At 40.0% G+C, this 10659-nt stretch overlaps 1 protein-coding gene across 1 annotated transcript in view; it reads right to left on the bottom strand.

Annotated features, from left to right (window-relative positions):
• Window positions 1-10036, bottom strand: part of nexmifb (neurite extension and migration factor b) — a 155538-nt gene extending 145502 nt beyond the window's left edge. Inside the window, exon 1 of the mRNA XM_088343361.1 lies at window positions 9581-10036. The gene's annotated coding sequence lies outside the window, so the exon portion shown is untranslated. The remainder of the gene's footprint in view (window positions 1-9580) is intronic.
• Window positions 10037-10659: the final 623 nt, after the last annotated feature.

Here is a 10659-nt window from a genome sequence, read left to right on the forward strand (position 1 = left end):
CAAAATCCCTACTGGGGTTCATTAGCGCTAATAACAAACGCTAAGAAACCAAAAGTTAATTAGACCGTGTTTGTGTAAGGCACAGATCTCCGATGTTAGCAGGTTGCAACTAAACATTGGGTACATGCAGGCAATAATCCAATTAAAAACGCAATCTCGCCAGTATTTTGATTAGGTAAAAGAATGCAAACACGCGAAATAATCTTAGTCTGAGAATGGGGTCGGGAATTTATGGCTCGCGAGCCATAGATGGTTCTTTTCATGATTACATATGGCTGGGAGATAAAACAGAACTTGTACTACTTATCTTAAAATATGTGTGCGAGTCAAGACAATTTATGCTCTATTTCGGTACAGTCTGGTATATATATGAGACAATTTTAATTTAAGTTTACAGTCAAGCTATTGTAGGGATTTTTCTAGCTTTAGTTTTGAAAATCGTTAGGATTGAAACAAATTATTCTTTTCTGCAATCAGTAAATGAATTTGCCTTTAGGTGTTGCTTGTGCTTCACCATAAATCATTCGTTTCTCTGAAGGATGCTAGAATTTTCTACACTGATACAAAAAATAAATCATTTTATTACTTTGAGTTGTTTTGAGTTCTTATATGAATTACTAATCCCGAGAAAATCGATTCAATGAACCAGGCTGATTGGAATAGAACACACAAATAATTAACGCAGATAATTAATGATAGGGGAAAACGGGGAAGGGAAGGCGCCGGAGATTATGGGAGTTTTCGACGGCTGAAAGTCTGAAAGTTACTAGCACAGGAATAAAGTTTCCCGCTATAATGCTAGTCGATTTGGGGGATTCCCTTGTACAGAAAAAAAAACTTGAATTCCCAAGAACCAGCAAACATGAAGTTAAATCTGAAATCGTTATCTTACTTGTTGTTGTGGAGAGATTTTGTCTAGTGCTCCGAATAGTCGCAATGTGTGGCCCACGTGCTGAACTCAAGGCCGTAGTGCAGGCCTACATGGCCGCAACATGCGGTCGGCGTGTGATGAGTCAGTCAGGCAGGTGAAAAAGAGGTCCAGCAATCAATCAGCTTCTCTTTTTATATGAGGCAGGGACGCTTGACCAGAAGTGAAATTAGCGAAATGTTCTGTACTTGAGAATGTCCCTGCAATCGTCATAATTACGAACAGTGATAACATTATTTTATCAATACATTGCCTTGTTTTTTCAATTACAGTCAAAACTTCATGTTATCAGATTTCATTATGGTACATGGTGAATTGGTACGTCCGGAAACTGTCCAAAAGGTCCCAGTTCTTGTGGATCAACCCAGTGTCGTATCAATGACACTACATTTGGATTCGACCTTTCATTTTCCAAATCTCAAAATGCTACAGTCCATGAATAGTGAATACTAGATTTGTATCCATTCATATATAGTGTAAGTCTATTATTTTGGCAAGCTAAGTTTTAGCACATTTTGTAAACATACAGGATGCAGCAATGAAGCACACTTTTGGAGCGTAGAGGAAACAAAGAAGGTACATCCTTGGATTTGGTGATTGACATAAACGAAATCATCCTTTTATTTATTTCAAAATTCAAAAACAATGCCTATTTGCATAATGACTTCGCTCTCCCTTGGCTCTCGTAATCAGAATACTCAGTTGTTTGTCTCCTGGCATATAAACTATTGATTCATAATTCTCTAAAAATACAATATTTTGTTTATTTTTGTCAGAATGTAGCCTCTTAGATGAATCTGTCCAAGCTCTCATCCAACAACAATTAAGTAATGTGTGTGAAATCAGTTCTTGTCACTTATGTCTACGATGCTTAATCAACTACTATACTTCCATCGTCTAGTCTAGTTAATTGTATGCCATTTTCCAAGTTACATAGAGTGTAATAATAAGTTAACTACGAAAAGATATGATTAATCAGATATTGGTATTTAAATAGCATGAAATATTAAATAGTATTTTTTAAGATTCATTCGTAAAGGACAATGCATGTTTCGGGCAAAGTATAGGGCCAATACCAGGAATGACCAATCTGCATAATTAATTAGTCCATATGCATGCACGGAATAGACGAAAAATGGGTTTTGTAAGGCCATGCGCCCAGAAATATAAATATACTTTGATTCAGACTGCTAATAGTCCAATTAAGAAGGTTGAGTCACTTGTTTCACAAGCAAAATTCTTGTTCAATATAACTCATTGTTTCTCGACTTTCTTTGAGCCAAAGCAGATATCTATTTATATCATATATATATATATATATATATATATATATATATATATATATATATATATATATATATATGTAGAGAGAGAGAGAGATTTTTTTGTAATTCCTTTTTTTCTTCTTCGTTGGTGCCGCCAAATAGGTTTGGTCTTGTAGTCCAGGAATGAATTTTACACGTAAAACACACTGGCTTCCTCGCTAAAAAAACGTCCGTCCAAAATATACTTTGTTCACTAATCACGTAAACGAACTATTCTGATTGGTTCAAAAACCTGAATTATGATCTCAATCTGATTGTTTCTAGTATGTAAAACTATAAGTGCTCATCACGGTTTATAATGTAACTATATATATGGATTTAGCTTGTCAGTTCAGGTGCTACAAATAGTGCATAAGGTATCGCTAATGAATGGAAAAATGATCCTTTCAAAAACGTTTTGTACTTTACGGAGGAAACCAAGGTTGGAACTTTTTATCAAAAAAGGTGTGTTTGGCGCAGTCACATCAATAATCCTTTTCATGGAAAAAAAAGCTTTGCCAATAGTGCAGCATCTTGCTTTTTTTTTCTTCTTCTTCTATAAAACCAGGGACTTAGTCAAGGTGAAAGTAATTATAAACAGTTCAAAGTATGAGCCAGTGTGAGAACAAAACAATCAGTCCTTTTGTTGCAAATCACATTTGTTATAAGCGGGTCTGGTTACTTCTGCAACAACTTGACATCTGTCATTTGTCAAAAATCAAAGCCTGGACCTGAAAGGTCTCCATATGGTGGGAAACGTTTTGAAATGATTGACCTTGGTCCTTTTTAACAACCCAAAAACCTGACACACAAAAAGGGGTGGGTAGACTTTTTATATCAACAACCAAAAACAAAAACGTCTAAATTGGCCAGAGATATCTATGCGGGTGTTATTTACACTTTCTAGGTTTTTGCCTTGCGCAAAAACGATCTGCAGTCAATTTACTGACGAGCTTTTTTGAAGTTTATTGTAAAGAAAATCTTACTATACTATTGCCTCGTTTTTTTTATAGAATTCTGCTCCCGCTCCATCCCTGACATTTATTTAACCTATCCACAGCCACTGACGTCCATAGGCGTTATTGGCATTGACTAATTCAATGCCATTGAAGGCTATGGACTTTGATAACCCTTCTGGACTCAGGACCAGTTAGGCAATTTCACCCAACAATGCACTTCTTACTGTTCACACAGTAGTCTCATCTGGGACTTCAGCCACTGACAGCTATAACCGTCATTACAATTACCTCATACATTGGAATTGACAACAATGGCTATTGTTAATCAGCTAAACTATTCATTGATAGCTGAAATGTATCAGTATTGGCTGTTTTTGGTTCTCCACAACTAAATCCTGACCCAGAATTGGCTTGAGGGTTAGAGATTCCCCACAATTGTGGTTACATTTCACCCAATAGTACACTTCCAACTACTTCTGCACTAGTTCCATCACCAAATTTAACCATTAGACACTGACAGCTATGGTTTTCAATTGATGGCTATAGACCTTGAAAATCTGCTCAGCTATTTATTGCTAACTCTTATTATCAATACAGGCTGTTATTCTGTTCCTAAATCACGTACCAGAAATGGCTTGATCCCTTCAGGAATTGTTCCTGTCTTTGCAATTTAACCCATTTTGAGTTACATTTCAACCAACAGTACATTTCTTACTACTTCTGCACTAGTCCCAGCTATGAATTTTACACTTTGCTATCGCTGGCAGCTATGGCTGACATTGGTATTATATGATCCATTGCCTATGTGAGCCATAGATTTTGATAATCTGCTCAGCTATTTATTGCTAGCTATGATTTATCAAAATAGGCTGTTTTTCTTTTCCACAACTAAATTATAAACCAGAATTGGCTTGATCCTTTCTGGAATGGTTATTGGGTTAGCAATTTTACCCAACAGTAGACTTCCAACTAGTTTCCCACAAATCATGTCCAGAACATTTGCACTATTCAGCTGTGTCAGTCATAGATATTGACTCATTCATTGCCATTGATGGCTATAGACGTTAATAGTCTGCTTAGCTATTCATGGCTTGATTAAATGTATGACTTTGGGCTGTTTTTCTTTTCCCCAACCAAATCACAACCCGGAGTTAGCTTGATCCCTTCTGGACTGGTTAGCGGTTTCACAGTACACTCCCTACTACTTCCTGTTTACATCAATGTAACCAATAAGAACCAGGAACACATTTCGGTCCAGCTCTTCTCCACATAGGGGGTCGCAGAAGAAACCCAACCCCGCCCTCTCCCCTTCCCGCAAGCAAACGTCACATCGCCCGAAGCCCAATGGCGCACATGGCGCCGTCACACATGATAATGACACCCACATCAATGTGTCAACTCAATTTAACTCTCTTATAGGCTCCCTTTGACTCAATCAATGCACGGCCTTCCATCTGCTTTTCACTGCCGTCTTCAGATTCCGGGAAGTAAACCCACAAAGGCCGCCCGTAAACGTTTCACTGGCTCCAAAGGATTCAAACGCTCGTAAAACTTGGAGCAGGACAGCACAGCCGCTACCTGTCTAACCGCAGCACCTTCTGTCTCTTTAAAAATGAATGAAGCTCCTCAGAAAGAAAGACTACATTGTCCACCTTTTTAGGGCTCAGGCCGGTATGCCCAGGAAATATGCAACATATAGAGGTATTCTTAAATGTTTAAACAATCAAAATATGAGGAAATTGTACATGGTTTTTGCATAAAATTTAAATTAATTTAATCTCTATATTCCAATGTTTGTCTAGATACTGCCTTTTGAAGAGATTATGTCTTGGATTTGTCATCCTGAGCTGTGACATTGGAGGAACACCAGCACCCTAGCAAGCCAGTCGCTGTATTGTTATACGTGTTAATTAGTCGAAGAGGTTACCATTGTTTTAAGCAAAGTTTTGGTAGTTTTTGTGGAAAATGCCTAGGCGTTGTGTCACAGGTGGGTGCAGTAATGGTACAACATAGGGCGAGCAACCAAAACGGGCCTAAGTGGCAAAAAAAAACACATGGAGACCCGCCAACGGGGGGCTAGCCGGGACCGATTAAAGACAGTCGGCTGCATCTTCGGCAGAAGTAAGCAGTGAGCAACCAGGCTAACCAGGAACCAATAAAAAGCGGCAACGTTTACGCCGACAAATGCGAAGCCAGCCAGGAATAAAGAAAACTAGAACACGGAAAAACCAGCGCTACGCCAGGCTGATTAAAATACACGCGGTAAGCAGCCAGGCTAACCAGGAACCAACAACTAAAAGCGGCAACGGCTTTGGCCACCATCACAAATGCGGAGGAAAATAAACAAAACAACAAACAGAGCAGAACCGGCGCTAACACCAGGCTAGCCGATCAAAAATCGGGCAGTGAGTAGCCAGGCTAACCGGGAATCAACAATGAAGTGAAATTGCTATGGCGACCAACACAAAGCTGGTCGGAAATAAACCAAGGGACACGGAAAAACAGGCACTAACATTAAGCTCGCTAGGCAATCGACACATGGGCAGCCTACAAGCGCCAACGGGGAGCAAACAAAACAGTAAAGCCCTCTGCTGCACCAACGGGGAGCTAGCCGGACAGAATTATCTTAACCACGACAAATGTGGCCAAGAATACAAATGAAAAGCCACAATTGCCTACTTCCTGGCAAAAATGAGTGGTATGCAATCACTGTTCTCCAGGTTTCTTCATTTTCCTCATGTAGAGCTTTTTGAGTTTTTCCTTGCCCTGGTGTAGGTTTCAGATCAGGCTATGGTGTAATAATTGTCTGCAGTTTGCAATAGTCAGTGTTCTGTGCAGCCCTTTAAGACTTTAAGACTCCTTGTGATTAAGGCCTACAAAAATAAACATGACTTGACCTGACTTGACTTCACTACAATCGCTATCGGTTTCAGAGCTGACCTCACATTGTGTGTTAATGCGATCGGCCCTCTTGAAAATATTTTGTTCTTTCAATTGCGTCACAGCTCTACAGCAAATAAGACAGACAGCTCAACTTTGAGATTAAATTTCTTGAGTCATATATTTGCATAACGCGTTCTATGGCAAATTAAAAAGAAAAAAACACAATTGGGTTTGGGAATACCTTTAAAGATGAATGAAGCTCCTTGGAAAGCAAACAACATTATACTTTTTTTTTTTTTTTGGAGCATGGCGCGGGACGGCATGAAACATGTGACCTTAAGCTAGCGCTCCACAGTGAAGGCATTCACAAATGTGCACCTGTGGGAGGGTGAATGTGGAGGGGGGGTCTAAAGGAAAACCACAATGAGGATTTATGTTTGGAATTCTTCGGAGAGAGAGAGGGTCCTCTCTTCGGGAGGGTGTGTTAACCCATGTTGGGGGGTTCAATATCTCATTCATTACCAGGGACTGTTTGTGTCTTGTTTTTAGGGCAGTGGTCCCCATTCCTTTCCCCGCCAAGGACCGGTTGAATATCTAAAAATATTCATACTGCCTGGCCCGAAAATAACAATAATAATGACAATAACAATAGTTATAATAATTCTGCTAGGGAAGACAAAGGAAAAGGCGATAGATTTTATCTTATCATTACACTATTTTTACTCATGGTACCACAGATGAATGTCAAAGAGTAGAGACAAAGGAAAGTTTTCCTGAAAAATATAAATAAACGAAAAAAAGCAAGGGAAACAACTCTGTGTATGTGATCATGAATTGGACTATAAAGGAAATGAATTCAATACATCGTAAATTTTATTTTGGTATTCTGTTCATAGTACTTGTATACGTACTCAATTTATGATTTCAATCATGGCCCCCTGTCTTCAACAACGTCGTACCGAGAGTAGAATAGTGTGATAAAGAGATATATTTAAATGCCTTTTCACATGTCATTTGCATCACTAGTGGTCAATTTGTTAGGATTCTGCACTCTCACTGCTGCAATTCAGGTTTTACCCTCATTTCATCCAATATTGAGCAAATGTGGTCAGAGTTTTTTTTTCTACTGGTCAATCATTGCTTAAATACAGATATACACGACTGTATAATTTCGGGTATAACATGCACCAAAATTCATGTTATGTACAGCAGTGGTCCGCAACCTTTTCTACACCAGGGGCCGGTGTAATGTATGACTATATTCTCGCGGCTCGGCCCAAGAGTAACATTAATAAATTAAGAATAACACTAATAATAATAACAATTAGCCTTAATCCACTATGTGATCTCGAGACCACTCGAGATCTCGATGACATGTTGGGAAAAATCATTAAATGGTATCTCATCACACTATTTTTACGTTGTACAAAACTAATTTGGCTTATCTCTTTCCATTAACTATTACAACGGTTTACAAAGTGGCACCATGAGTGAAAATAGTGTGACGATGAGCTCACTCAAATGCCTTTTCCTACGTCGTCTACAACCCTGATGGTCCAACGCTAAGGTTTTGTGGCTCTATACGCGTTAGATTCCCATTGCGGCCAATGTGTTCAGCGATACTTGTCAACTGATCAATCATACCAGAATACGGTAATATTCTATTGTAAAACCTCGGTATAAGGCGCACCCAAGCTTTGAGTTTTCAATTGAGTAAAAAAATGTGTGTGGATAGGATAAAAAGGCCATTTTTTCTTCTTTCTGTGCGGCCTGCTACCGAACGTCCCACGGCCTTGTACCGGTTCCCCGCCCGGTGTTTGCTGATCGATGATGCAGATGACATAAAGGGGATCAGATTTGCTCTCATTTTGAAACTTTGTTTTACTCACAGTACCAGAGACGTGTGTTAGACTGGAGATGTGTGATGATTTGATCAAATCGAATCTCTTTTCTTAGTGGTTGAAATTTGGCGCACTCACCAATGTGATCCGGGTTTGATTCTGATTGCATCCAATCTTGAGCAAATGTGGTCAATCATTGCTCTAATACGGTAATGTAGCATCGTGAATAAATACGATATAAAAAAAAAATTGGGCAGGTTTTTTTTTTTTCTGTGCGGCTCGGAAGTGGTCCGCAGCCTGGTGGTATCGGACCACTGCAGTAAACAACATACTGATATATCGGAAAGCACTGGATTCATTTATTTTATTTTCATGTTGAAGTGCAATGGAAATGTTTACGTTTTACGTAATGTTACTCTCAAAAAATAAGGCTGCTTTTTTTTTGTGTGTGCGGCCCAGGAGTGGGCCGCCGCCTGGTGGTTGCGGACCTCTGCGACGGACATCATCCTAATACAGTGTTTTTCAACCCTTTTTGAACCGAGGTACACTTTTATTTATAAAAAAAGGTCCGAGGCACACCGTCCGTCGAAATGTTTGAAAATGAAGTTATGTCAAATATTTCACTTTACTACCTCATAAGCAGATAATTAGTATATAAAAAGAAGAAAATGATACTTAAAATAAAAAAATGATGTGCTTTATTTATGTTTTTAATTTTTACAGTGCAATCTTAAACAAATTAAGTAATTAAATGTACTGTGCTACCTCATGAGCAGATAATTAGTGTCTAAAAAGTATATAAAAATCTACAGCCACCTACTGATATGGATGACTATTACAGTTCCTCGTCTGAAGATAACAAAAATACTGAATAATGGCCTGATTTTCTGGAAAGATAAAATTCCAGCGGCACACTAGACAAGGTCTCACGGCACACTAGTGTGGCCCGGCACACTGGTTGAAAAACACTTACCTAATATATAGGATAGCACTGGATTCATTTGTTCTAATTTCCTTTTTCACATCAAGTGTTAAAGCGCAATGGAAATGTTTAAATTGAGCGTCATTTTACTTTCAAAAAATAAGGCCACTTTTATTTCTGTCAGAGCTTTTCGGTTACCGGGCCCGGTCCCGGACTGCAGCCCAGTGGTTGCAGACCACGGTGTTAACCCACATTGGGGGGGTTCAATATCTCATTCATGAATCATTCATTACCTGGGACTGTTTGGATCTTGTTCGTTTAGGGAGTATATAGTAGAAGGAGGGGTGGTGGGGGGGCAGATATAAAATGACGGCTACCCTCAAAACACAACACCGGGACACAGTGAGAGCTGCCTTTTCCCATTTCTGTATTAATCCCAATATGACCGGGTGTTTGAAATCTCTTTTTGTTTGCAGCAAGACGGCAAAGAAGGGCTGAATGTGAGCGTGCAGCCGTCCCACTACTACCCCGCATGCTCCCTTAGAATAAAATAAAATGTCTGATGGGGAGGGATGGGGGAAAAAGAGGGGTGGGAATCGAAAGCATGGACGGCCTTTAAATCGGTGTAGAAATCAAACACCCTCCCGCGATTTCAAAAACGCATCACGCCCACGGTAAGAAAAGAAAAGAACATTTTTTAAAAAAACGGCGACCGTGGCGAAAAAGAAGGTTGGGTTGCCTACCTCCGGGGCGTCAGCGCCCAGAAAAAAACTGCGTCTTCGCCCGCGTGTCGCAATCGGAGCTCGGGGCGGAATGCGCGAAGGTGCGTCTTCGTTCCTCCCGGATGCAAGCGCGTCCCTCCTGCATGTCCCCCCGCCCGGCAGCCGCGGGGCCAGCCAGCCAGCCTGCTTTCTTTTTCTCTTTTTTTTTCGCTTTTACTTGCAGCAACGGAAGCAGAAGCAAAAGCAAGCCGGGCCTCCTTGCCTCCTTCCCCGCTTTTTTAGCAGGTGGACGCGCCTCTCAGTGATGCTCCTCCGCGTCGCCGCTCCATGCTACGCCGCGATTCGTATTCCAGGAAGAGGCGCGCTCGCGAGGCGGCCCGGCGCGTCCCAGCTCCCGTTTAGGAGATGCTTGATGTTGCCATTGTCACGGTTCTTCTTCTATTATTATGATTTTTTTTTCGCTCTCCCCTTTTTCTCCCCCTCTTTTTTTTGCAGCTGGACCTCCTTCCTTGCAGTCTAGTGATGGGTCGTTCGCGAACGAGTCGGCTCTATGAGCTAGCCTTTTTGGTGCTAGCTCTCTCTCTCTCCCTCCCTCTTATCTATATCTGTCTATTGATTGCTCTCTCTCTCTTACTCCTCTTTTTCTTTCATTTCTATCATTTTTCCTCTCTACCTTATTATCTTTCTTTCTCCTCTCTCTTTTCTCTGTCTTTTTCTCACATTTTTTCTGTTTGATGGATATATCTCGCTTAATTTGTCTTTAAATATCTCTTTTCCTTTTTTCTTTCTCTATATTCCTCTCTTTCTCTTGCTCTCTTTCTCTGTCGCTTTCTCATTCTCTCGTTTTCTCTCTTCCTCTTTTTATGTATTATTCTATATCTCTCTGTCACTATATTTCTCTCTATCTATAATTCTCCCTCTATATTTTGTATTTGTCATTTTTTTCACTCTTTGATGTTCTCTCTCTCGTTCACCCTTTGTCTCTCTATGTTTCTCTTTATCTGTCTCTATTTTTTTATATTGATTTCTTTTTTATTTTTCTATCTTTATTTCACTGTGCCGTTCGCTTTCTTTCTCTCTCTCTCTCTCTCTCGCTCTCT

Source organism: Urocampus carinirostris, chromosome 9 (assembly GCF_059441175.1).
Source record: "Urocampus carinirostris isolate Australia breed hairy pipefish chromosome 9, RoL_Ucar_1.0, whole genome shotgun sequence".
Lineage (NCBI taxonomy): Eukaryota > Metazoa > Chordata > Actinopteri > Syngnathiformes > Syngnathidae > Urocampus > Urocampus carinirostris.